The 26424-nt window shown below is 43.6% G+C and overlaps 3 long non-coding RNA genes across 3 annotated transcripts; all 3 read left to right on the forward strand.

Moving 5' to 3' along the window:
* Positions 1-5398: 5398 nt before the first annotated feature.
* On the forward strand, positions 5399-10288 carry LOC120395125. The gene is made up of 4 exons (XR_005592476.1): positions 5399-5468; positions 8948-9070; positions 9564-9717; positions 10275-10288. It is a non-coding gene; the product is annotated as an uncharacterized LOC120395125 (long non-coding RNA).
* A 5512-nt stretch (positions 10289-15800) lies between these two features.
* LOC120395128 lies at positions 15801-17200 on the forward strand. Its single transcript, XR_005592477.1, has 3 exons — positions 15801-15873; positions 15986-16099; positions 17141-17200. It is a non-coding gene; the product is annotated as an uncharacterized LOC120395128 (long non-coding RNA).
* Positions 17201-17566: 366 nt separating this feature from the next.
* On the forward strand, positions 17567-19121 carry LOC120395129. The gene is made up of 3 exons (XR_005592478.1): positions 17567-17600; positions 18333-18416; positions 19074-19121. It is a non-coding gene; the product is annotated as an uncharacterized LOC120395129 (long non-coding RNA).
* The last annotated feature ends 7303 nt before the right edge of the window (positions 19122-26424 follow it).

Raw genomic sequence — 26424 nt, forward strand, 5'->3', positions numbered from 1 at the left:
ACAGAGTCAGTGTGTATCTTATTTTGGACTGGGCTTGCTAGTTAAAGTTTTCTCATTTAACTCGTTCTTTTTCCTTTTCCCCTTTTTGGCTTCCTTTTTTAACCTACAAAGGAAACTTTTACTTTTTACTTATACACCTTTTGTTAACAATGAACACATACACATTGCTGTTATACAGTACATTAGTCTTATTATTTAATGTATGCCACATATACCCTTCTACTAAAATAACCTTATTACAGAGCTTTGGAACAACAAGCCAGGACAAGCACACCCACTTTGATGAGTTCATTCAATACAATCTCTAGTTCAATAGCTTCCCACCATCCCCAGCCCTCTGGCTAGAAATCTGAGGTAGCCAGAAGGATCCCATGTACAATATGGGGAGTGGGTTAACTTTTTATGTCCTTGCTTTCAAAGACTGTTAGTATGCAATTTGGCCAATGCAGTTTTTTTCTTTTACTTAAGAAAATACATAAGACTTTAGTATATCACATTTTTCTGATGTATTCAAACACTTTGTATTTTAAGTTGAACAAAACAAATATCTGCATTTCAATTCAAGCCTTCTGCCTTATTTCAAACCAGACCATCCCATGAAAATATTAAACAACAATTTTGGCCACTTGAGACAGACACCACAAGACAGAACATAGAACACAAAACATAATTTTTACTCTGCCAGTAAATCATGGTATGTTGTATGCTGTTTAGCTGGCATTAGTTTTCTTTGATTATCTGAAAGACAAAAGCAAAGGTCTACCCCTTCTGGGCAGTCAATTATTGCTTAAAATATACAAATACCCTTGTTGATTTTAGGCAAAACAGGGGAATTACCCCATATTTTCTTGTATATGTTTTATAGGCAGCCCAGGTTTCAGTGGCTTTTACCTTATCAGTTAGATAATTTGCATTAATACAGATGCTTTCTGGCTTGCTTTTTACTTTTAACTCCTGCTTTTAAACACTGAAAGAAAACATCACCACTTATAGTGCCTTAGAGCCTAATAAATTTTCATTTACATAGCACTGTATGCATTCTTCAGCTAATTCAACAAAATTGTTCATAGCCAAATGATTGCAATCTAATAATTTCTTTGCCTGAATTTATTTACAAACATTTAAAAAAAACACCAAGAACTTTTCTCTTTAGCATTTTTACAAAGTTCAACTACTATTCCCTCCAGCAACTACAGAGTTAACTCTTCACTCTCCTTCAAATCACTTGCTCTTTCCTTATATCACTTGCTTTGTCTTTCAACAGCCACTTACCAATTCAAATCACCATTCCAAATATCCTTCTGAGTATTTGAAATCCCCATGCTTACACTCACTTACTTCTTCCTTCCACTAGACCCTCAAAAGTTTCCAACCTGTTCTCCAAGCTCTCTGTCTGTTGCCTGCCCGCCTGGGCCCGATCCTTTTTTTTTTTTTTTTTTTTGCGCTGAACCGTTTCTTTCATGGGCTTCTGCCCCCACCCTTCTGGTTTTTTTTCCTAAAACATTTTATTCACAAGACGACCCGAGTCCTCCCTCGTGAGGCTCACCACCTGAGCAAAACGCATGGCCCACTGGCGTTAACTATTTAATTGCCTCTTGTAGCAAACACACTGCTGTTACGGCATATGCTGAGCACGAATGGTTACATTTTAACAAGTCCCTGAAGGACTGGTACTTGCTTAGCCAGGGCTTCCTTTTCTCCAACTACTCTATTGCCCAGTCCTGCTACGACTGGGGGTAGATCCTTTCACCTGCCACCCTTCCTGGTCAACCAGGGTGGAGAGAGGAATGCTAAACCCTTCTCCAGTTCTCAGACTTACTGCAGCTGAGAATGGGCACATCTTTAATTATGCAATCCTCAACATATAACACCAACAGAACCAAATAAAACAAACATAAAACAACAAGGGTAAAACAAATAGATGGTGTAAATTCTACAGGGTTCCCCCATTCTCTATTGCTCACCAAACTGTGACAAATTTCTGTTACCAATTTATGCCTCATGTCAGGTGATCAAACTGACACTGCAGGACGTTGCAGGAGGATAGAGAAAATACACCATATAACCAAATTTTAAAGCTTCATTAAAATGATAAAACAACAATGGAGAGTGTTGGGAATGCTCCCACATCACTCAAGAAAGATATAAATGCCCCATACTTACACATATCCAGACTGGCCACGTCTGTATATAACATTCAGAAAAGGGGAATAGGTGGACGGGAGATTATCCTGTATACAGCTTGTTCAGAATTTCCAACATGCTTCCGCTCTTGGGAAGGCTGTTCTTTTACACCCTGGAATCTCCTGCAGTGTCTCTTTCAGAGATTCTAGTCCAGGTCAGCTACCTGTGGCTTCTCCAGTGTCACCAAGCCACACCAACACCGGCATCTGTCACAAAGTCAGACTGTTGGATCTCACCAAACAGTTAAGTTTTGCAAATGTAATCTCAGTTCTGTAACTTGTACTGCCTTTGGTTTGCTTGACCTTGAGCATAAAACAACTTTCTCTTTTTATCTCTGGGCGAAGCTGAGTTTTAAATTAACCCGTTTCTAGACAAATTGCTCACACTGTGTCAGAGGCTTTTCTTTGGTGATTAAAAGCTCCTCTGAGATATATGATCCTATCTAGATTAAAGGTACCTTTTAATGGGCATTGTTTAGATGGATCTTCACGCGTATAAAGATTCCAATTCTCTAAATACCTGCAGGTTTTAGAACCATAATGTACGTACATATAATATGCTGAGGTACCCTTAGGGGGTGAGGTGGAATGTTTAGACTGTCCCTTACCCACACGGAAAAGAAGGGGGGGGGAGAGAAGATGGGTTCACACGCTCCTAGACGCGGTTACAGTTTTGGCTTCCAGCATACCAATAGAACAAGAAACAAAAGTACCCCTACCAAAAAGAAAAGCCAGCCCTGGGGCTGCTCTAAGTCCCAGTAATTGTTCAGCACGGCCCACGGACTCGTGGAGTTAATGGAATTATTCATTAGCCATGTCTGAACCTAGGTACCTTAACCAGAAAGCTTTTACCCACACACACCTTCCTATTTGTGGGTTCCTTTACCATTAGGGGCCCAAGGTCCCAACCCTCACTCTTCGGGGGCGTTAATCCTCAAACCCAGGAGGTAACGCACTTACCACGCCCGGAGTGGCCACGTCTGGCAGGTGGACTCCCCTCTTCTGGTACTGTCTTGCCTCCGTGTCGTTTGGAGTTCTCTATGGAGGGGGCGCAGCCGTCCCGGTCGATTGCGGCGACTCGGAGCTCGAGCAAACCAATAGCTCAAGGTGGCCACTCTCCTGAGCCGTCCTCGGCCGCCGGTCAGCGCCCCCAACAGGGAGAGAAGTCCCGGCGTGGAGTCGCCATTTGTTAGCCAAAAGGGCTCGTTTCCCCCTGGAGCTTACCTAATTACACCAAGGAGGCACGGAGACAGGAAGACGAGTACCACACCCTTTATTGATCGGTCAGCTGAGCGGGTGTTCCTCTCGGCTAGTGCCAGAGAAAGAGACACACCTTACATGGCCAGATGGGCCTACCTTTATACCCCGAAACAAACAACTTAGCCTACGTTTGTCTACGTCATTTGGTTGACCTGTAGAACCTGTACATGCATCTATTAGGGGATAATTGGATATGCAGGATACATATATCATTTTGTGGGGGCTACAAGAGACATACAGCTGTTGAGGATACATTTGTCATTCTGAAGGGAAACAAGATACACCGTCGACCCTTTGTGCTATATACTTTGGAAACATTCATGGGAACACAGCTGCATTTACTGGGAGCCAACATATACTTGGGAGCCAAATAAAACTGATAAGCAAAATAGCTGACTTAGGTAGATACACGGCCTTCAGTCTAATAAGTTCTGTAAGCTTTCCAACACGGTTTGGGCAAGCATAGCATAACTTTTGGTTCACTCAGGCCCTAATACAAAAGGCTTCATTAGCACTATGATTTTCCAACATAGGCATACAGATAGATTAGTTGTAATGTTCTCCATTTCTATGACCAGAACCTCAGCTGATGTAAACCAGTGTTGCTCTGTTGTCTTCCTTGTAGCTGTGTTGATTTACACCAGTTCAGGACTTGGCCTACAGCCTCTGGAGCTGGAAACTTTCCTGAGAATCTCAGTTTGTATTGAATGTTATGGGGGAGGTCTCCCTACTTTTGTCCCAGGTGTTTTATGTTTATTATGTTTATTATCATTTTGTGTCTTCTGCATCCATGGAGCCAAGATCTAGCTGTGGAATCCTCAGAGATGGGGAAACTAGAACAAAAATGCAGAGGACTTCTCTTCTGGCTGTCTAAATGAAGCTCTGCTAATATCTTAAATGCAGGATAAGAAAGCATGGGGGGGTCACACTTCTTAGCAACACTAGTGCTCCTAATCCCACACTATCACTACTGCAGCTAGATGGGCAGTGTAGGTTACAGTTAGGATTCAGTTTGCATCTGGGTGTTAGAACTGAAGGATGCAATTTGCATAAAGGATGGGCAATCACCTAACCTCAAGCAGTGTTTCCAGGGAAGGGAAATCTTGTCAGTTCCTCTTTCATGCTTTGGAATGCTGTTACCATGGAGACAGATACATATGGCATTTCAGATTTCTTGTTAAATATTAAGGCTCCTGGAGAATTTCTGCCCACAGCTAAGAGATACATGGGAGATAAAATCCTGATTTTTAATACATCAGCTATTTCATAGTTTCATAGAGTTTAAGGCCAGAAGGGACCATTAGATCATCTAGTCTGACTTCCTGGATTTCACAAATCATTAAATTTCACCTAGTAGCCTTACACTGAACCCAAAAACTTGTCATCTGGGTGCTCAGGATTTTTGAAAATGAGGCCCTGACTAAGCAAAACTCTTAAAGCATGTGCTTAACTTTAGGTCTCTTCGTTGGCTTAGAGTTAAGCATGTGATTAGGATGCTGAATCAGGGTGTAGGTGCCTTAATATGGATTTAGGAGCTTAAGTTTAGGCAACCAGTTTTGAAAATTTGGGCCATAAAGTATTATTCTGTATGCGATCAAACCTCATCAACTGATAGTAAAGAGGGAAAGGAAGATTATTTTACAGGGGGATCTACTCGAAAGGAGCAAATTTTCTTCATTATGATTTCCCCCCAAACACATTGGGTCCTTCAGCACACAAACCTGGTCATCAGAAGGAAGGAAGAGGATTTACATGATTCCCAGGTCGTCTTCTCCTCACAGTGTTTGGGCACCTGCAGAATCTTTACTGGATAGTGAATTAAAGAGGCCAGCACCAATTTGTACAATCCATGGTAACCAACTGAAATCCTTTTATTTAATTTCAGGTGTTTATATTGAGGTTGTTTCCTCTGGCACATATGGCTGTTAAAGATAAGAACAAAATTACCCTCAGGTTGCCTCTATAGCTAAGACCAAGCTGGCTAGTGTTGTGAGAGTTCTGCTGGAGAAACTGCAACAGGATGAGGTAGGGCAGTTTCAGGAAATTAAATCTGCTTTCCATGTGTCCACACCAAATTCTGCCTGACTTCCTGGGAATGCATGGGGGTAATTCAGTATAGCACTTGGTCTTGTGCGCCATCAGTATTAATCCTTCTGTCCTCAGGCGTGAACTCATCATGCAAAATGCTGTTATTACAGATCAGGATGATATAATGCTCTATAAAGAGAGCATTGTCCTTTTACACACAGTGGAGTACATGGGTTGTATATAGTAAAAGTACACTAGAGGACTAGCAATAATCTTTTTTAATAATACTGTGCCCTTCTTTAGCATCTTCATCCAAAAATCTCAAAGCACTTACCTAATACTAGTGAATTAAGACTCACAGCACCCTTGTGAGAATGGTAAGCACGATCCCCATTTACAGATGATTTGTCACAGTGAATTAAGTTACTTGCTCAACACCACTTAGCAAGTTAGTAAAAGAATGTGAATAAAACCCAAGTGAACTGACTCCCTGCTCTTATTCCTAACCAACACTCCTTTCTTATGATGACATATTATTGAGATTATAGCACTGAAGGGACCTTATCTATATATTTTCTACTGGGAGAATTCTGCAACAAAAATAAAATGATGTGCACAGTATTTTAACATTTCTGCAAATATACAATATAATTGCACCAGTTCAAATTATGTATTTCAAAATCCCTGTCAGCAAGTATGTCTGTATCAATACAGACAACAAAAAGGATTGAGGAAATGTTTTTTGACAAATAGATTCCTTACTATGCATATTAATACAGAACTCTGAGTAATAATTCATTTAAACTCACTACAGAACCATATTTCCGTCATCCCTCAGCTGCAGTGCAAAGGCTTGGTAGAGTCAGGGTAATGGAGGAGCTGAGGAGAGGGAGGTAAATTGCTGGGAAGAAGCCTGGGTGTGAACTTGGAGGGTTGCTGGGTATGGGTGGGAAAAGTATGAAATGGTTTTTGGGAGGGCTGGGGAGGAATTGTTAGGAGCTCCCCATGCAGACCCTGGCTGACTCCTAACCTCTCCCATTCAGTAAGGCACATCTGCCCCTGTCTCCATGTGTTCCTGCACCCCCATGGGTGCTTGCACACCACTGTTCTTGTGTTCCTCCACCCCTGCTCAGACACCCACTCCTCCCATCCCCATGTGGCTCTGTGCCCCACCCAACCACCCTCTGTCCCTGTGTAGCTCTGCACCTCCTCCCCCATCACTGTGTGTCTCTGAACCTCCCTCCTGCCCTGTAACCCTGGGTCTCCACTCCCATTCAGCCCCTCCCCCAGTCTGTCCTCTCCCACTAGCCCTTATGAGCAGAACTGAACTGCTTGTCTTGGCCTCCTAGTACTTTAATTATTTGAATTACTTGATTAATTATGAATCTCTTTTGGTTTTAAAGAATAAAATTGTTGCCTAATCCAGAGCTACTTGTATTACGTAGTGCTTATGTATTCATAAATTATCAGTGACAATTTTCAATTAAACAAATCCTCCTGACATTTAAAAATGAATGGAAGGAGCTTCTCTGAGTGGAGCTGTGTGTTCTGATTGCAGTTTGCAGAAGCCTCCTTTTCAAGCAGCACCCCTGGAATGTTTAGCTAATCGAGAGATCTGATTGGCTCTGAACATTCCAAAGGGCTTTATGACCTTGGCATGCAGGTTACCTAGATTTAGAGACTCCCAGGAGACAGAGATGGAAAAGATCTATTGGATCATCCAGTCCATTTCCCTGCGAATGCAGAACCATTCCAAATGGCCATTTTCCACTGGTTTGGCTAAACTAATTTTAAAAGCCCCTAATGACTGAACTTCCACTATTTTCCTAGGAAGACTATGTCATAACCTTATAGACCTGTCTCACAGGTGAGGCATTTTTCCTGTTGTTAAAGTCTAAATTGTATGTCTTTTTTTTAGTTTAATCCCATTACTCCTACTTTTACCTAAATGTATTATACTAAAAAATTCCTCTCCCTCCTTGATGTTCACACGCTTCACATAGTTGTATGGTATTATCATGTCTCCCTCATAGCCATCCTTTGGCCGCATCTGCCGTAGACAGTTCTTTCAGTCTGTCTTCAGAAGTAGAGGTCTGCTCGGGCCCAGTTTTGAAGCCCAACCTGAACTGGCCCCAAGCCCACTCACCTCACCTTGAGAGGGTTGAATAATTTTCCATCCTGGTCCCAACCCTTCCCCTCAAACCGGATATTGCCACCGCATCCTGCTCGTGGAGCCGGTGCAGCGGCAACAATGTTCAGCAATGGCTTCATCCTCTGACGCTGCCCCCTGTTGTGCCGATCCCATGGGCTAAAGGAGGAGAGCCGAGCTGACCTGAGCCCAAGAGAGTCAGTTGTTTTCTCATCCAACCTGAGCCTGATGCCTGTAGTCAGGTCCCATAGGATTTGGGTCAGGTTGCAGGGCTCTATTCAGAAGTCAATTCTGCCACCCCCCCTGCATTCTTTTTTGCTCTCCCACGAATTACTTCCAATTTGTTGATCTCTCTGGGAATGTGGTGCTAGAAAATGCAATAATCCAGATACAGTCACACCTTAGATGAACAGAGGAACTGTCGTCTTCCTGCTTTGTGCCATGATCCCTGTGTGGAAAAGACCCAACCCACATGGCTCTTTGTGGTAGCCATCACCCCTTGCATACACTCGTTGACTTGCTTTTTCACTGTCACCCCCAGGGCGCTTGTTGCTTCCCACTTTTCTCCTCCCATTATGTCAGTTACATCCTTTCCAGATGTGCTAGTTTGCAGTTTTCTGAAAAGAATCTTGTTCTTCACTCAGGTTTTTAATTTCTCTGTTTCCCTCTTTATTTTTATGTCCCAGATTATACTAAACTCCCACATATTTTGTATCATCTGTGAATTTCTACACTGATGGGCCTCATAAAAGACACCTTTGAGTGTGCGACTGTCAATGAAGATCTAACTGCTGAGCTAATTTCCCCTAGGAGCTGTTGAGGACTTACTGCGGGTTGGGTATTTTGTAATTACACATTTACCAATTCTGTCTGGAGTGGCTAGAGCAAGGGCAAGGGGCTCCTTTTTATTGTTTGTTTTCAATAAATGAAACTCAAGAAGGGGGCAGTGAAGGAGGCTTCTTCTGGCTTTTTTTCTCTGCAGGAAGATTAAAATATGTCAATTGTTCGGCTGCTTCTGAAGTGCTGCTAATGCGGTGATTGTGGAGGGCATGGCATGTTTGACACCAGTTAAGCCAAGGGATTAGTTGTGTGAGCATGCTGGCTGAGGAGTCAGTGTGGCCTAGTGGATAGGACTCTGGATAATGACTCAGGAGACATGGATTCTCTTCCTGGCCATGGACCTGCTCTGTTCTGATAAGACTTGGGCTAATCATTTCATGTTTGGATTGGAAGCTCTTTAGGGCAGGGGCTTATTTGTCAAATTACTGTGTGGTCATCAAGAAAAACTTTTCCCAATTGTTTGTTCTCTTTTCTGGTTTGTCCCCAGCAAAACAAAATAGACATTTACTATATCCTGGAGAATGTGTTAGAGCAGGACACCGGGGGCCTAGAGAGAAGGCTAGTGAACAAAATTATAAGCCTAGCCTCAGAGCAGATGAGAGAGACTCGGGTAAGTTAGTTCTCCTGAGCTACTAATCAAAGGATCCAAAGCTTTAACTAATTAAAACTCTCTTTTGGGGCAGAGTAAACTATATACTGAAATGAAAAGGTATTCTTCTGTTAGAGGCCCACACCTTCCTCCAGACAAAGCCCAGCAGTCTGTCTCTTACTACCTCCTTAGGGAAGGCAGCAAAATATCATGTGACTATGGTGACCAGTCATCCACCACAAGGAGCTACTAGTGAATGACCAGTCATCCACCACAAGGAGCTACTAGTGAATAGTCTAACCAAGCAGCTTGCAAGCAACTCAAAGGCTGAAGATTGTTTTGATTCAATGAATATTTATAAGTAATGACTCTATCCACAGAAAGTTGGGTGGGTTCATTCACAACTTATGCACAGAAATTAGGACTTGACTCATCTAAACAACTCTGGCTAGTGCAGCCGGCTTCAGTCACCTCAGTCTCTCTCGCTCTCTTTTTTTTTTTTTTTTTTTTTTAGCAAGTAACAAATGAACTTAAAGTGGCAGCTAGTAACACCTTAGTGACGCTGGCACGCTGCTATTTCAATGATGTGATGTCTGAGCTGCGGTGTCATCTGAACCTGCCGGAAGAGTTTATTTTAGTTACACTGGGCAACCTGTCATCAGCCTATGGTATGGTAACTTCCATCTTTTGTTTCAAAGTTATTGTCTTTCATTTAAGGACAGGGGATTACTCTCTCTACCTAAAAATATTACAGCTAAACAGAGCTCTGCTTGAGTGTGTGCGTGAGTGCGTGTGTGTGTGGAGAGACACAGGATTCACTGCTCTTGCTAGTTCTGGCTTCCAGATCATGAGCTATCCAGACAGAGGTGCAAGCTGTAACTTCTGCCCCTGACTGAAGTTCCTTAAGGATGGGAATGAGTGGAAGATCAGGTCCAGTGGAGCTCTTCTTCACCCCACTTCCCACCCGGCCCCAGTGCGCTCTCCCCTTACGCTGGGAGTGAGTTGGGCATCAGGCACAGCTGTGCACTGGTGGAGGATTCCCCTCTTCAGGGTGAATCCCCCACTGGGTATCAATGGCTGCTGTAAAGCCATCCTGCTCTGCTTACACAGTGCAAAATGGCCCAGGAGCCGTAGCATCCTGCCCCACAGTGTTTCTAAGTGTGTTCTAAGAAGGCGGAGAGCAGCCGATTATCTGTCTTCCTTCTCTTCTGGCCTTTCTCTGCAGCACTTAAGTGTATCCATTTTGTGAGAATGACCCTGTATGACATGGACTGCATGCTGGAGTTAGTCACGACAGCAGGCTGAGACAAGCATTTTGTGGTGGTAAGTGCCAGAACTTGCTATAGGTGCCCAAAATGGATACTTAGGGGGTTTTGGTACAATTGAAGTGACTGACCAAGTTTGCAAACAGGCCCTGCACTGTGCTCCCTGCCCTGGGTTGCACCAGGTACTGTGTTCCTTGGCTCCCATGGCACTCAGTGAAGTTGAGAGTGCTCTGTACTTTGCAGGAGCGCTGAGCATTTGTAAGTTCAGGCCCTTTATGACTCATGGATATAATTTAAAATAAACAGACACAAAGGCTGAAGCTGCCCATCTGCCAGCAGTCTCCTGGGAAGGAGGTGAAGACAGATTTCAATACATTTAAAAATCCCATTTCAACTTCTTCACCACATTCTCTCCCCTTGGATTTCTTTATCATCATCTCCTTTCACCCTCTTTCTCTGTCTTCTCTTCACTCTCACTTCTCTCTTCCTTTGCTTTTCAGGTGATGCTCCAGTAAGGGGTTAATCCTGTGCCTTTGAGTAAATAGAATTTGCCATCAACTTCATAGAGAACAGGATTGGGCCTAATTCTTCTTAGAAAGGACACTAGATACACCTACCTTTAGGGCAAAAGTGCTCCCCATATGTTCAAATCCCAGTAAAATGTGGCAGTTAGGGACACTCTAACATCTTTCAAGACAAACTGTAACTCAGGATGAAATCATACAGTGTTAGGGTTAAATAAACAACTGCAGAGAGGACACGAGTCATTTACGGGGAAACATGAAATATTTTACGATTTCATTATATTTTCCATAATTTCCCCCAAATTTGATGAAAAACAAACCTGAAAAATGTCCATGACAATTTTGATCAGGAAGTGTCGTCAGTCATTTGGAGCATCTAAAAGAGGTGACTGAATTTTTCAGATATTTGAAAAATAGAAATGATTTTACACTTTGCAATTTTGAAAGAAAAAAACAACTATCCGTAAAGATTTTTAATTTAATTTAAACTGCTTTTCAACCAGCTCTAATTAAGAGGTAAAAGGAAGGGAGAAAAGATTTGTCTTCAAATGATGGTAATTGAAACAGATTGAAGAGATCTGCAAACTAAAAGCCTTCTTTTGAGAAATAAACCAGGAATGTGGGAAGAAATAGCTCAAAATTGATATTGTTAGTTCCAGAGAAAGTCTGTATTCTATGAACTATAAGCAGTAGCTGCCATGGAATTGTAGTAAACTTTAGGCCTGGGTGTGTTCACTTTATTGATAAGCAACTTCTCCTTGTTACCAATATGTCCTTTTCCTGTGTTGCCTACTTTGTCTTCTCTGCCTCTCGTATTTCAATATGTGTGGTTCTAGGAAAGAATATGGTCTTAAACCCGTGTATAAATTTCTATTTCACCAACTGCGGAAAGTGCTCATTCCGCCCAGAATGGATGCATACATGATGGTCTGCGATCCAATTCAACTACCTATTTATGTACTCATGTGATAGCCAACAACTATGGCTGACCTGTGAGAGCGGAGGTGAGAATTGCTGGCACAAACCTTCTTAGAAATTAACATTAAATTATTCTAATAATGTCTGGCACTCATTGTGATGATGACATTTTAATGGTAAGTCCTTTGGATGGAACAAGTGTCGTGTAAACATCTAAAATCAGTATTTACTTAGTATGCCTGGCAGTGGAAATTCTGTCTATGCGCGAAGTGTACATGGATTCTAGATTTTGCCATGCTTGTGTTTTGCAAGATATGGTGTGAGATCAGTGGAAGCTTTAAATTAATTCTCATTCAGCCCCAGTGGGTCAGCAGAGATGAGGATTGTGCCTTTAAGTACATACTAATCTGTAAGAATGTTCACTGGTATGATTGTGAAAAGGTGCATTATGAGGATATAATCCTGAAATAGCCCCTACGAGTCCTGGTTCTTACCCAAAAATATTGACCATAGGCCTGTTTCTACAGTGGAACAAGGGAAGGTGCACTCATTGAAATGAAAGGTGTGCCCATTGAATGATATTGAATGAATTCATGAGGAACATGGTCTGTGTCATCTATGCAGCTCAAGCAGGCTATCTCAAGCCTTGGTCCCATGGTAACGTTATGTGACCTTTCCATAACCTACAAGAAGGCCATCAAGATCAGCTATTTAAACCGTCTCATGGCTCTTGAGCTGTCTCTAAGGGAGGAGGAGCACTTTGATGTTTTCACATCACCAAGGTGAGTACAGCTCCTTAAGGGTAACACATTATCTATGTGTCTATAATTCATGAGGAATTTATGCCCTTATAGGTGGGGTTTTCTGGTTGAGACAGTGACCAGAAAATACTAAATATCCACACAAGCTCTGGAGTTTGTACGTGAGTACATTGACCAGGCAACAAGATCTGTAGGTAAATGCCTCTTATGCATCTCCTCTATTTCACCTGGGAGGATGATGGGAATGAAAAACAACCTGCCCCCACTCCCAAAAGATCTCCCTCCTTGAATTTTTACACATTTAAATATCTGTCTATTAAATAAATATTTTGGTTCAAATCTATACTACTGCTCATAGGCAGGAGCTGCTGTATTTTATCTGGTCAGTACCAGACAGCTAATTTGGTGGTATTAGCTACTAAGGAGGCGAGTCTGTGTTGCTGAATTATGGAGACAGATGTGGATGGATCGTGCAGTACTGTCTATTCATCTCACGTTTGTGCCTGTGCAGTGCTGTGTTGTAGCCATGTTAGTCCCAAGATATTGTTAGGAGAATGCCAAGGTGGGTGAGATAATCTAATTAGGAGATGTATGCCATACTCCGTTGTCTCTCCTATTTCATCGACCTAAGGTACCACATAGCAAAGTAAGGGGCCATATTCTGTCTTCAGTGGAGGCTACACAGTTATAGCTGTCTCTGGGTGAAGGATAATTTACAACTTTCTTTTAGGGTAGTGATATTTACTCACTCTTTATCTCTGTTGGTTAGAAGCTTTCTGGTACAGAGTATGTGGTCACTTTTGAGGTTGAAATACCATGATTTACCCAGAGGAACCAATGCATGCATGGGAGACTTGTTGCGTCAATCAGGGGCACTGGAACTGCTTCAATATATTAAAATCCTCTGTAGATGGCATCATGAGGGTGTTCTGAAGAAGAAAGCTTTGAAGCAGCAAAGGAGAAAAGTGTTTAGATGCAGGAAGAAATTCGATTTTCACCTTTTATCAATAACCTGGCAGAAGGACACACAAATCTTCCTGCTAAAGTTGGCAGATGGATGAAAATTGGGGAAGTGGTAAAAAATGGAAGGGACAGATTCAGAGATCTGATCTTAGTAAACTGGGGTGCAAACAAGGTGCATTTAAATAGCAATGAATGTAAATGTGAGCATCTAGGCGCAAAATTTAGGCCATACATACATGATGAGATGCTTGTCTGGGAAGCAGTGACTCTAGAAAAGATTGTAGAGTCATGGTGATGAATGGCGTCAGCTGAACGATCTCAAGCTGTATCCAAAAAGCTGAAAAGCATGAAAGAGATCTCCAAGGGAGGAGTTCAGTGGTTGTTGTTTTAAAGCTAGAATCGGCGCCCGGAGGTGTTCTGATGGTATGAATGCTTTTTATTAGTTCCTGGTGCTAACTCAAAGGGTGTTGATAAATTGGAGAGGAGATTGAGAGAAGAGCCACAGTGATTAAGGATTAGAAAACATGCCTTACAGTGGTAGAATCCATGCAGGAACTCAATCTATTTAGTTTAACAAGCGAGAGTAAAGGGTGTGTGATGGGGTTTACCTACCCCACATTGATTTTGTCAAGCCAGAGAGTTCACGATACTATGTGGAGGCCGAGGGCGTGGCTCATCTCTGCTGGGCATGCTTCAGCTGAACCAGGATATAAAGGAACCACTCAGCTCAGTCTGGGATGGCTGCAGGAGCAGAGTTGTTGCATTGCACGGCTCCTGCAGGAGCTGCTTGCAGTGCTCCAGGATTCAGAGCCAGCCGGACTGTAGCTGCAACCAACGACCCCAGCCACCCAATGCCAGAGATGGAGGAGAGACCGGGCTCCTGGTGGAGTAGCCTGGTGGGCTGAAGCACTGATCCGGTTGAGGCACTGTGGTTTGACTTGGCATGTTTTGGAGGATCCGTGTGGTTGGTGGCGAATACCTCTGCCTTAAGACGAGCCTATTCTGCTTAGGACATTTTTGCAGGATGGTAAGATAGAGTTGGAAGGCTAGTCACTAGTAACTTGCTTTTCCTGCCACACCGAGGTGGTTTAGTGACTTTGGCCACTGGGCGCACTGCTACCTAGAAGGGGACCGCTATTGACTCAGGCTGTTGGGCGTGAACCCTCACGAAGGGCTGCTGCGCTGATCCCAACCATTAGGCTATGCTGCCCTAGGAGCCAGGACTGCTCGCGTTAGCTGAGAGACTGGAGCCCGGCTGGGCCACGCCAGATCTACTTCAGTTCATACCTCTGCAGCCTGGTACCACCACAATGAGGTGAGACCTGTATCCTGTGACAGGGGTGACTATGGCGTCAATATCTTGCATGAGAAGTCATGTTTTATAACAGGCTCTTCAGTCCTATTTGCGCAGAAAGGTGTAACAGTCAATGGCTAGAAACTGAAACCCAAGACCATTCAGATTGGAAATACAGCGTCATTTTAATACAGTGAATGATAATTAACCAGTAGAACCATTGCAAGGGCGAGGCAGATTCTCCCTCACTGATAGTTTTTAAATTGGTTAGGATATTTTTCTAAAAGCTCTGCTCTAGGAATTATTCTGAGCAAGGTCTGTGGCACACTGTGTTGCTCTGGAGTGAGACAAGATGATGGCAATAATCTGTTTCCGGCCCAGTCCACTGAATCCTGAATCTGTGAGTCACTTTTTCATGGCTGCTCCACCATGTATTGCCACCATCAGCTTTCATCTATTTTTGGGTCTAGCCAATACTTAGTCTCAAGGGTGAATATAGTCCCTCCACAAGGCAAGTTTCAAGCCATCTGCAGTGCTCTGCACATGAGTGGGAGGTGAGTTTGGCTTGGATCATGAGCTTAAAGCTGTGGGATCTAAGTATTAACAATCAAATATATGGAATGATAGTGCAGAGCCTGGGGCAAAGAAAAGCCTCATACCTTTTGCCACTGGTTTTATGCAAAGGCTCAAAGTAGAAGCAGGTGGGGTCTCATTTTCTTAGCTAATATCAGCTCAGGTTTGTAAACAATTTGCCACCAAGAAGCTGATTATCAGGGAGTCAGGTTGTACAGTAAACACTGTGGCTGTGTCTTGATTGATGAGCTCTGCTGTTCAAACACTTTAAGCTACATCTCAAATAATAGTATTTGGACATTGTGTTTGATTCTTGCTGTGCATTCAGTACCATCCACCTGGGGTTCAGACCTCTAGTTGGACATGTAGGAAGTGGAAGCTTAGAAATTAATTGAACATTTTCTTTTCAATTGCTTCTGATTAGTTTTTCTTTGACCATTTCCCTTCTTCCCACAGCTCTGTTCTCAAGCTAAGCTGCTCAGCATGGAAAATCACACAGAGCTGGTCTATTGTATAGTTCAGCTAGGTAAGGGGAAGAGACTCTGAGTTACACAGTGGTTTCCTTGTAACTTCCTTTGTAAGGTATGGTAAGAATAAGAGTTCTGTTGTCAGTGAGGACGTGATTTCTTGCCTTGCAGCCCGTTCTTCTCCTGATGATCTGATAGCCTTTCTGCACTCTCAGCTGAAGATTGAGAATGAGGCTGTTCGTGTGGCATCTCTGAATCTGCTCAGAGCTATTGTTGGTGCTGACTGTAAGTAACACAGGAGCAACTGTGCCAGCTGCCCTCTTGGCCGACATGCTGAGGGTTGAGTTGGGGACGTCCAGGGCAGGGCTGGCTTTAGGAAGTGCGGGGCCTGATTTGTGGGGCTTGTACTCACCGGGCGGTGCCCTGAGACTTTGGCTGCACTTCGGCAGCGGGTCCTTCACTCGCTCAGAGTCTTCGGTGGAACTTCAGCAGCGGGTCCTTCACGTGCCGCCCGAACACCCAAAGCGAGTGAAGGACCCGCCGCTGAAGTGCCGCCGAAGACCCAGAGTGCTGCCGGGTGAGTAAAAATTTAAAAGGCCACTGGGCACGGGGTCCTGTTATGTGCGGGGCCCTCTCAGGCACGGAGCCTGATTCGGGAGAATCAGGGGAATCGGCCTAAAGCCAGCCCTGATCCAGAGCTAAAAGCATGAGCTACTATAGATTGAGCTAAAGAACCAAGGTTTTGTAGGCATGTCAGGGCTGTAACAGACTCATCGCCTCTGCAAATGGGACACAGAATCTCTATAACACACAGTCACCAGTGGTCTGGATATCCACTAAGGGATCAAATGCTGCCCTAAGTTACCCCCCTATGGCCACCTAGAAATCAACAGGTTCAACTAAGTGCTGAATGTAGCCCAAGATATTTTTCAACTTCAGATACAGAAGTTGACTTGGGGCTAATGCACATTAACAATAATCAAAAATAAAATAATACCCCTCGATAATCGTCAGTATTAGGCACTATAGACTAGATTCTGTGTTGTTATACTGTGTAAACACAGATTGACCTCAGTCTATCTAATTCTTTTATACTATTTCCATCATGGCAGTATGATGGCACTATTTATAGAACTGGAATTACTTTAGATTTACACTAGTGTAACTGAGACCAGAGTCTGGTCCTATGTTTTCCCCATTGATTCAGTGTATGAGAGAAGCTTGGGACTATTCTTAAATAGGGCCTTTTGAAATCCAGATTCATTCCAATGTGGAAAGTGAGTGTGTGGAACAAAGAAGTACTGTACACCTCTCCTTATCTTTCAGTGCCCGAGACAAGACTGAAAAAGTTGCTGATTGTGAAGGCAGTGAAATCCACTTTCAGTGATCAGAATGCTACGGTAAGATTGTGTGTGGAGCAGTGAAATATTTCAATTTTTTTCAATGATATGGGATGAATGGACATCTGGGTGGAGCTTTCATTCAGATCCAGAGGAGAGACTGCAGACTAGAGAAGGCATGTCATTCTCCTGCCTGTGTTAAATGGATCCATGTTTATAAGCCAAGGAGATCAAATCAAAAGCATAAGGACTCTCATATCGTATCTCCTATCTCAGGCAGAAGGGATAACAATAACTCATGTGTGACATCTCTACCCTTTCAGGTGAGGAAGGCAGTTCTTCATTTCATCCGAGGCTGCTCCAGCTCAGAAGTGTGGAGAACTGTGCAGCATGAGACTAATAGTGGCATGTTTTCCAGGGAGTTCAGTGTGTCCACCAGCAAACTGGTAAGGATTGGATCCACCAGTCTGTATTAACATAAACAGTTCCAGCACAGTGTGGTTGAAGGTCTTAGCTCTGCCTGGCCCCTTTTCTACAAAGTTGGAGCTTGTGGCAATACTCTCCAAGGGCCTTTTTAACACACACACACACACACACACACACACACACACACACACACACACACACACACACACACACACACACACACACACCCCTTGCTTGTTCTCCTCGGGCCAGATTTGCTCTCCTTTACACTGAAATCAGTAGAGTCAATCAATATTTACTCCGGAGTAAGTAAGAGCAGAATTAGGCCTGTTGATAGAATCACGCTCACTACACACGAAATGACCAAGCTGGTTGGGGCATCAAAACAAATAGAGTGGATCCCCCTGGTTCTGCATAGTCTGAATGCTTTTCCTCTGAGATAAAAAGATGAAACAGTTTTTCAAATGTAAAGAAAATTAACCCTGTTGGGGAAACTCTTTTGTGTTCAGTGAATCATTCCCTTCACTTTAGGGTTTTCCTAAGCCTGGGATCTGACCCACCAGTTAGGAGTTTCTGTTATTCTCTTCCCTTCAGATGTTTGTGCACTTCCAGTGCAATATAAAAGCAGGCATAGGTCAATGTTCAAGATGGCTTTGTAAGAGAAGGACACTGATTCTCTAGCCAGTGTCTTGCTACTAGCTAATAAGTTCTATAGAGCTGTCTCACAGCAGGGTACCACACTTCTCACCCAGGCTATTCCGGAAGAAAACACTATCCAAATCCTGTGCACTGACATCCTGCAATGTCTGGACACCTCAGTCACTGGAATGACCCAAGTAAGTGACCTGTTGCTACTGCTTTTTGAAATAGGGACGTTCTTCCTTACTTTCCTTGTACCTCCCCACAAGGAAGCTTTTTGCACAGTCAGCATAATGGAGGAACAGCATGTCAAATTCATGTCAGGGATGTGACCCCTTCATCACGGAGTAAGTGGCTCACATTAGAGAAAAGATAGAAAGCAACTGAACTGGAAGGAATCATGTTGCAGAGATCTTCTCTTCATTCTTTCCACTGTCTGAGTGCAACTGCCCCTTAGGTCCCCCATGAATACTTCTGACATTTAGATTTGGTGATCCTGGATTTGAACAAATGCTGGGGCTGGGACTGTGCCTTCTATAGGTCTGTAAAGTTCTGGGTGAGTCGATGGTGCCATCTAAATAGCTCCATAATGCTCTAATGCAGGGAAAGAGGATTCATCTCTGGGTGAGAGCCAAATTGCTCACCAAAGAAGGCAGAGTATTTAAAAGACAGAGTGAGGGCATTGGACAGGTGGAGTGAGATGATGGGAGAGAGAGATGAGGTGATAGGTAAGGGAAGGGTCAGTGATGAATAAAAGGAGAAGCTACATGAGAGGGAGGGATTCCGACAGCAGGATACTGGAGGTGGGGGAATGGAAATAGCTGCGTACTGAACAGTCTTGCTCTTCTCTGCAGGTGTTATGGCCAAGGCTTCTCGAATATGTGGTGCCAGCTCAGTACACTGGTACTTTGAAGCCTCTCTGCAGATGCCTTAGGAGCTGGCTGAGAAAAAGCAGCAGGAAGGAGAAGAAGCTGCTTCCCTCGACTACGGTGGACCAGGTTTATAACAGGAACTCTTTCATTTATTCTCTCCAGGCACACTATGCAATGAACAGGTTCAGTCTGCTCCAGTTCTCTCATCTGCAATGAGAAGGCTAAAATGAGGATGGTCTTGTGATTACAACATGGCCATGGGAGGGAGCTAGGAAATGTGGGTTCTGTTCCCAGCTTGCCACCAAAATTCTGATGTGACCTTGGGAAATCACCTGATCTTTCTCTCTCAGCTTCCCCACTTGTGAAATGAAGGAGTAATTAATGCCAACCTCATAGAGGTGCTGTGAGATGGAATTCATTCATGTCTGTCAAGCATTTTGAGAAGCTCAGACTGAAAGCACTATGGAAATGCAAATTATGATCAGCTGCATTCAACATTGGTGGACATGTTGGAAATGGCTAGGTGAATAACATCAGCAGGACTCTCTGAAAGTCTGGCAGAATTAATGATATTCTCTTTCTTTCCCTAGTGAAACTCCCTACACCCCAGGGGCTGCTGGCACGACTTCTGGTGAGTAGACCATGAGAATAGGTTTTCTGCGGAATGTGAAGTGGGACAGTTAACTATAAAAATGGGTTTTCTAGCTAGATGCTTGTAGACAGGCTGAGGAATGTGTATGATTGGATCTCTCTGTCTCTGCCCTCTCCTGAGACCCACTGTTCTGTATCTTCGTACTAGCTAGAATGCTTTCTTCTTCAGGAAGGCACTGCAGTAGAATCAACAACTCTATTGTATGGTCTCCACAGTGAGAGAGTCTGAACTATTCCCTCCTTCAGGAACAAACTGGTATTGTGCTGACCAAACTTAGCCTGTTCTTTCTGTCTCACTGACAGGTAGTAGCCTCGTCCCCTTATGCAGGAGAAGGACACGGATGTGCTGCCTTGCAGTTACTACAGGCCCTGCACCAAAATATCCATGCAGCAGTGGGTGAGACGTGGGTAGTAAAGATCCCATCTCTGGTGCAGTACATTGAAGGTAAAGTGCTAGTTAGGAGGAGTGCGGTCCATGGAGCATAGAAGGGAAGCCAGAAAATGCAGCTTCGTATCGACATGTGTTGTGCCATTCCTGTTGCAGTATGTGGGAAGAGCGGGGAATTGAAATTGGGCTTCTAGGCCCTCACTTTTCCTTCATCTGGATAACTGTGAACCACTGGGTAAATCTAGAGTTAAACCACTGAAGCCAATTCAATCCGGGCAGAATCAGGCCAGGAAGGTTTCAGCTGAATGGAAATTTTACAGCAGTTCCCCCCACACCTTTGCTAGGTTAATGTTTGGGAAGGTGAATTACACGTGAAGCTGGAGGTTAGTGAAATATTTTGGGGTTCCATATATAGTCTGATTTTGCAAACTGAATGTTTCTGAAAATTAAACCCCATGTTTACTTTCAAGGGTGATTCAATTAAAAAACCCAGAGTTTTTCTTTCTGTAAGGAAACCTAAGCCATAAAAACTAGGTTGGCCAAGTGAGTGCCCATGTAGACTCTAGGTATTGTGGGCCTAATAATGTCTTTCAGCAATTTTACAGTGGTATGAATCTATTGACCTCCTCAGTCAGTGTAGGCTGCGTCTACACTATGGGGTTATGCCAGCAGAGCTCCAATGACGTGGCTGTGCCATTGTAGTCTCTGTGGAGTATGACAGACCCTACGTGGAGCACAAACCCGATAGGTTTCTGATGAAGGTCGGACCCCACAAGTTCAAGTGGGTTTGATAGTCAAAAAGATTTAAAATGAGCTGTATCTTCCCTAGTTGTTGTTGCTGTACAGAGTCCCCAGTACTGCCTTGTGCCGACATTAAAGAAGGGTAGGTTAGAGCTGGACATTCAGAAACAGGGCCAGATTCTCAGCTGATGTAAATCAGTATAATTCCATTGACTTCAGTGAAGCTACACCGATTTACATCAAGTTAGGATCAAGTCCAGAATCTCTTATTATGCAGGAAAAGTTTGTATTCACATTAAACCCAGTCTTCTGATGTGCTGAACCGTTTTCTGAGATGTTAAGTACCCTCAGCTCCCATTAAAGTCAAAAGGAATTGGGAGTGCTCAGCATCTCACTCCTGGTGGGTTGACTGACCCTGAATAAAAATGCCAGCAGGGTACATAATATGATACTTTCTGTTGGTCCAGAAAAGAATGTTGGCGTAGGTCCCATTTAGCTTTGAAAGCCCAGGTATGTTACAGCTTGGCAGAGCAGGGGTTTTTGAAGGACTGATTGCAAAGGAGATTCCTGGGACGAGTCTTCTTGCTAACCTAGCTGACATCATGTTTTGCCTCCTGCTTCATAGGAAACACAGAGAATTCCCTGGACCACGCGCGGTGGGAGCACATGCTGCTTCAGGTACAAGATGGCTTTCAGCTGTATTGTCACAGCCCTCCCTCCCCCCTCCAAATGTATCAGCTGGGGAAAATATTAATGATAAACTATTCATTATAAGCAGAGATGGTCAAACCATTTCATTTTGTTCAGTGAAAACTGGCCTTTTTTATTTTCATGGGACATTTTCAATTTTTTTTTTCACAAAACAAAACAACCCAACCCAACCGGAAAATGTTCAGTTTTTTTAAACTGAAGTTGATTTTTTGGGTTTTTTTCATTTGCTTTCCTGTTTGTCTCCTTCCCCCTGCCCCCCTAACCCTCCCCCCGGCTTTTTCAGTCACAAAGTGGAAGAGGGGAGGAAAGGCCTGGGAACGAGGGATAAAGGGAAGGAAAGGGGGAAAACAAAGAACTGAATATTGGTCATTTTTGATATTGAAAAGCAAAATATTTTTCGACCTTTCACTTTTCATGTGTGTGTTGAAAAATCAAGAAAACAAAAAAATTCCACTTGTTTTGTGAAATGGACTTACCATTGTTCAACTACTGGGAACAACACACAACTTAACCAGAAAACCAGCATGCTCATGGTGCTAATGCACCACTGGGGGACATCGAAAGGATTTTTTTTTCTCTTTGCCACTCAAAAGAAAATTTGCTGTGAGAAACCCCAAAAGGAAAAGAGACAAGACAGGGTTTGGTGACTGTATCTCAGGGAGAAGCCTTTCTGCTCAGAAAGAGCTCTTTGCAACCTTGTGTAAATCCAGACAAGGAACATTTTGATGGCTAGTGCTGAAAATGAAAGGAAGGGATCTAGTGACAAATATGCCGCAGAAGGTTTGCAGTTCCATTTGGGGTTGGATTACACTCTAGAGTTCCCCATTCCAGATCCAGCCTCCTTTGAAATTCTTTGGGCTAAAAAATCAAATAAGATTAGGTTTTCTTGTGAGGTTTCTATTGTTTCCTGGCTGCTGTTCAAAATTCGGGCCTGAAACAGCAAAGTGCTGAGAGTTACTAACCTCTGGCTGACTTCAATGGGAGTTGAGGTGTGACCCTGGGTCCTTTGGGTGCCAACTGGCTGAGGCCACAGGAATTCCCAGGATTCCCTGGATCTGATCTCTATATAATCAAAGGGTGTCATGTAAAGCCTTTACTGGATACCCGTGCCACACAGCTCACTCATATCATTGCACAGTGACTGGATAGATAATATATAAGTGTTATAGTTTCCATACTAGAGTGATACTTTTAAGAGTCTGAGTTGGGCTGGTCACGAAAAGCCAATAAGCTCAATTCTTTCAGAGCAGAGAATGCTTATCTGCCTAGATAGCTGTATATGAATTGAGTAATTATTCACAGTGGATGCTAATCAATGAGGAAAATTCTAATCAAGTGATTGGCAAAGTCTCAGAGGCGATTTGATACAAGAGAAAAACAAACAAAGAATAGAGTACCCTGTTTACAAGTGAAGAATGGATGGAACCCTATCTGGAGGTCAGAGGTATCCAGCACCAGGTATCCTTCACTATTGGACGAACTGCCAGCTGGCTTGTCTTATGAATGGAATGACCTTTGGTCTGGGTGTTTCATGCTGGGAGAGAGATTTGGGGAGCTATCCTTTGTGAGACAGGGAATGTTTGGTTATCTAAGTTTAAGCTCTAGAAGTGTGTTATGATTTTATTTTTACGTAACCATTTGTTTACATTTATTTTACTTGCTGCTTCTCAACTCTCTGATCTTTGTCAATTGAACTCTGCTTGTTTTCACTATAAATGTATCTAAGTGTGTGAAATGGAGCAGTGAAGCTGAGGTGGAAACTGGTAAGGTGGTGTGTAGCAAACCTATGAATTCTGTGAGTGTCCAGTGGAACAGGGGCTGGACATTGTGGGGCTGCAGAGAGGGCTCGGCGGTTGGACCATACCGATTGCTTATCTGTAGAAGGATAGTGGAACCTGAATGGGGTGAGAAGGGCGTGCTTGTATTTCCTGTGGCTGGCAGAGCACAGAGAAGTCTTCCTCCATGCTAAGGGCAGGTGATAGTGAGGTACCTCACAACCCTGGAGACCCTCAGGAGGTGGCATAAAGGGTCCATAGCACTTCAGAGAAGGTGCCTGGTCCTTCATAGTCCAGGGCCCTTTGTTCAAAGTTTACTAGGCCCATCCTCCATCCACTATAAAATCACTCCTCAATGGTCAGATTTCTTGGCTCCATCTCATTCTCCAATTCACTGTCCATCTGGGTTTGGGGACTGAGAGGAATCATCAGACAAAGGTTAAAGAACAACAGCAGAGGAAGTCTGGGTTGTCGATGTTTATAGTTCTCAACAGGAAATAACCTTCCCATGACACCTGAATATTGGAAAGTTTACAAGAGAGAACAAGGAAGAAAAAAACACCAAACAAATAAACAAACACCCCCCACAACAACCCCCAAATTCTTGCAATTAACCATCTGCTATAACTCTTCTTTTACACTCAGTTCCTAAGAACATCTCTGGCGATGATAGACGACAGTGCCTGGAGCAGCCAGATAAGCCTTGAGTTGAACCAGCAGATGGCCAGCTATACCAGCCCTTCCCGAGAAGGTTTGTTCTCTGTTAAGGCTTAGTTTCTAGTTAATTTCCCTTGAAATTCTGATTGGGAGCTGCATAAGGCTTCTCTCTAAAGGCTTCATTACTTTATATTTTATTCTGCATATAAAATTTGTTTTTACTTGTTCCCTGCTCTTGCCCCCTGCCCTTCCAATATTTGCTTGGACAGGCTGCTTGTCTGTGCTGCATTGTTGGTTCTCTGGCTGGGCTAGATGATGGGATGTTTCTGCAGTATGGGTGCTTGGACTTGGCTATCTTGTTCTTTCCTGAGTGTTGCTGAGCTGGGTCTGTACTGACTGGCACGTTCTGTTACTGGTATCTCAGTGCTGGTCTCTTTCTTTCAGAGTTTCCTGTATAAGGCGCTAGGAACGTCCTTAGCAGTTTGTCAGGACCTGGGCCATGTTAAATCCCAGCTTCATAAATTTTTGACAACAACAGATTATATGGATGTCCCTGAGACACAGGTGAGGACTCTGTCCTTCTCTCCCACTTTACCAAGTAATCCCTGAATGCTCCCTGTGGGGCTCAGCTCTGAGCTGGCCTGGGACAGATGCCATTTCGCTTCATATCCTCTTCATTGCTGTTCCACTCAGCCCCCGCTGCCCATGGGTCTGATGCCTGACTGGCGCTTTACACCGCTTCAGCTGAAAGGAATGGACTCGTGGGTTAGATCCTAACCAGTATTTTTCTTGGGTGACAGGGAGTCATTTCCATCCTCGCATTCTCTGCTGAGAGCCACTTGGACCTCACCCTGAACGCACTTCAGGAGTTTGGGGCTGCAATGAGCAAGGTTAAGATTTCTGGGTTCATCAGCCGCCTGAAGGTAAAGGATCCAGGGGCTTCTCTCCAACTTCCTCTCCCTCTAAAGCAGGGGCAGCAGCCCCGGGGTAGTGTCTGCTCTGCTCAGCTCGCATTGTCCCCCAGAGTGTGCGTTCTACGGGACGCCTGCAGTTAAGCAGAGAGGAGCACAATCTGGAGCAGGGATTCTCATGTCATATGGCTTGAGCGCCCCTCCCATGCACAATGTGAGGGAACTAACTCAGTGGCTTGCATGGAAAAGCATTTAAGGTATTTTTAGCGTTTTTTTAATCCCAATTATTAGCTGGAAATGAAGAGGGGTTGCAAGCAACATGTGGCCAACCAACCTGCTTTAGGTAGACCACCAGTGGGCTACGGATGACAATTATGGAACCTGTGATTTAGAGCAGTGGTTCTCAACCTGTCCAGATTAGTGTACCCCTTTCAGGAGTCTGATTTGTCCCCAGATTTCACCTCACTTAAAAACTACTTGCTTACAAAATCAGGCATAAAATTATTAAAAATTATTAAAAAGCACATTATTACTGAAAATTGCTTATTTTCTCATTTTTACCATATAATTATAAAATAAATCAACTGGAATATAAATATTGTACTTGCATTCTTTGTAGTCTGCAGTAAAACTAGGCAAATAGCTAGATGAGTTGATAAACCCCGTGGAAGACCTATGCAGACCCTCAGGGGTACACAAGTAGCCCTGGTTGAAAACCACTGATCTAAAGGCTAGAGCAGGAGACTAGGCCTCTGGGCTTCCACTGCTGGCTCTGCCATTTACTCACTGTGCAGCCTTAGGCAAGACATTTAGCGCCTGATCTTGTACCTACCAGTGTCAATGACTAAGCTCCCGTGTACTTCACTGCTGTAGGTTCAGCATTTTAGGCTCTCTTTTTAAAAGTTACCTAGTGTGAATGATGGAGATAATAATATCTCACACCTCACAGTTATTATATTGCTTAAATACTTTTTGTAAGTGGTTTGAGATCTTTGGCTGAAAAGAGCTTTGCAAGTGCAAGCTGCTATTGCTGCTGTGATGAATTGCTCTGTCAGCAGCAGATGAGAATTACAAAGCAAAAGGAATCAGAAGAAATTTTCTGATTGTCTAGGACTACCACCATGGGGAAAAGAGGCAAGACTCGCAGCACCCTGATGCTGACCTACAGCAACGTGGCTGTCCATGCTCCAAAAGATCAACTTCTCTCCCGAGTAGAGGCAGACATCACAGGAACATCCTTCTCCATTACAGAGCCAGTTGTCAGGTAAGAGCTATTGCGTGATAAGTGTCACATAACTCAAATTTAAAACTGTAATGGATGGAGTGTGAGCTGTCACATGTTGTATCATTTTTGTTGCTCTTCTTTGTATTTTCTCTAGTTTTTCTATATTCTTCTGAAATTCTGTAGACCCCAGCTACACAGTAATTCAGATGCAGTGACACTCAGGCTATTCAGAATAACACTCTAACTCCCCTCATATGGATGTGTATCTAACTCT

The sequence above is a fragment of the Mauremys reevesii genome, unplaced genomic scaffold (assembly GCF_016161935.1).
Source record: "Mauremys reevesii isolate NIE-2019 unplaced genomic scaffold, ASM1616193v1 Contig97, whole genome shotgun sequence".
Classification (NCBI taxonomy): Eukaryota; Metazoa; Chordata; order Testudines; family Geoemydidae; genus Mauremys; species Mauremys reevesii.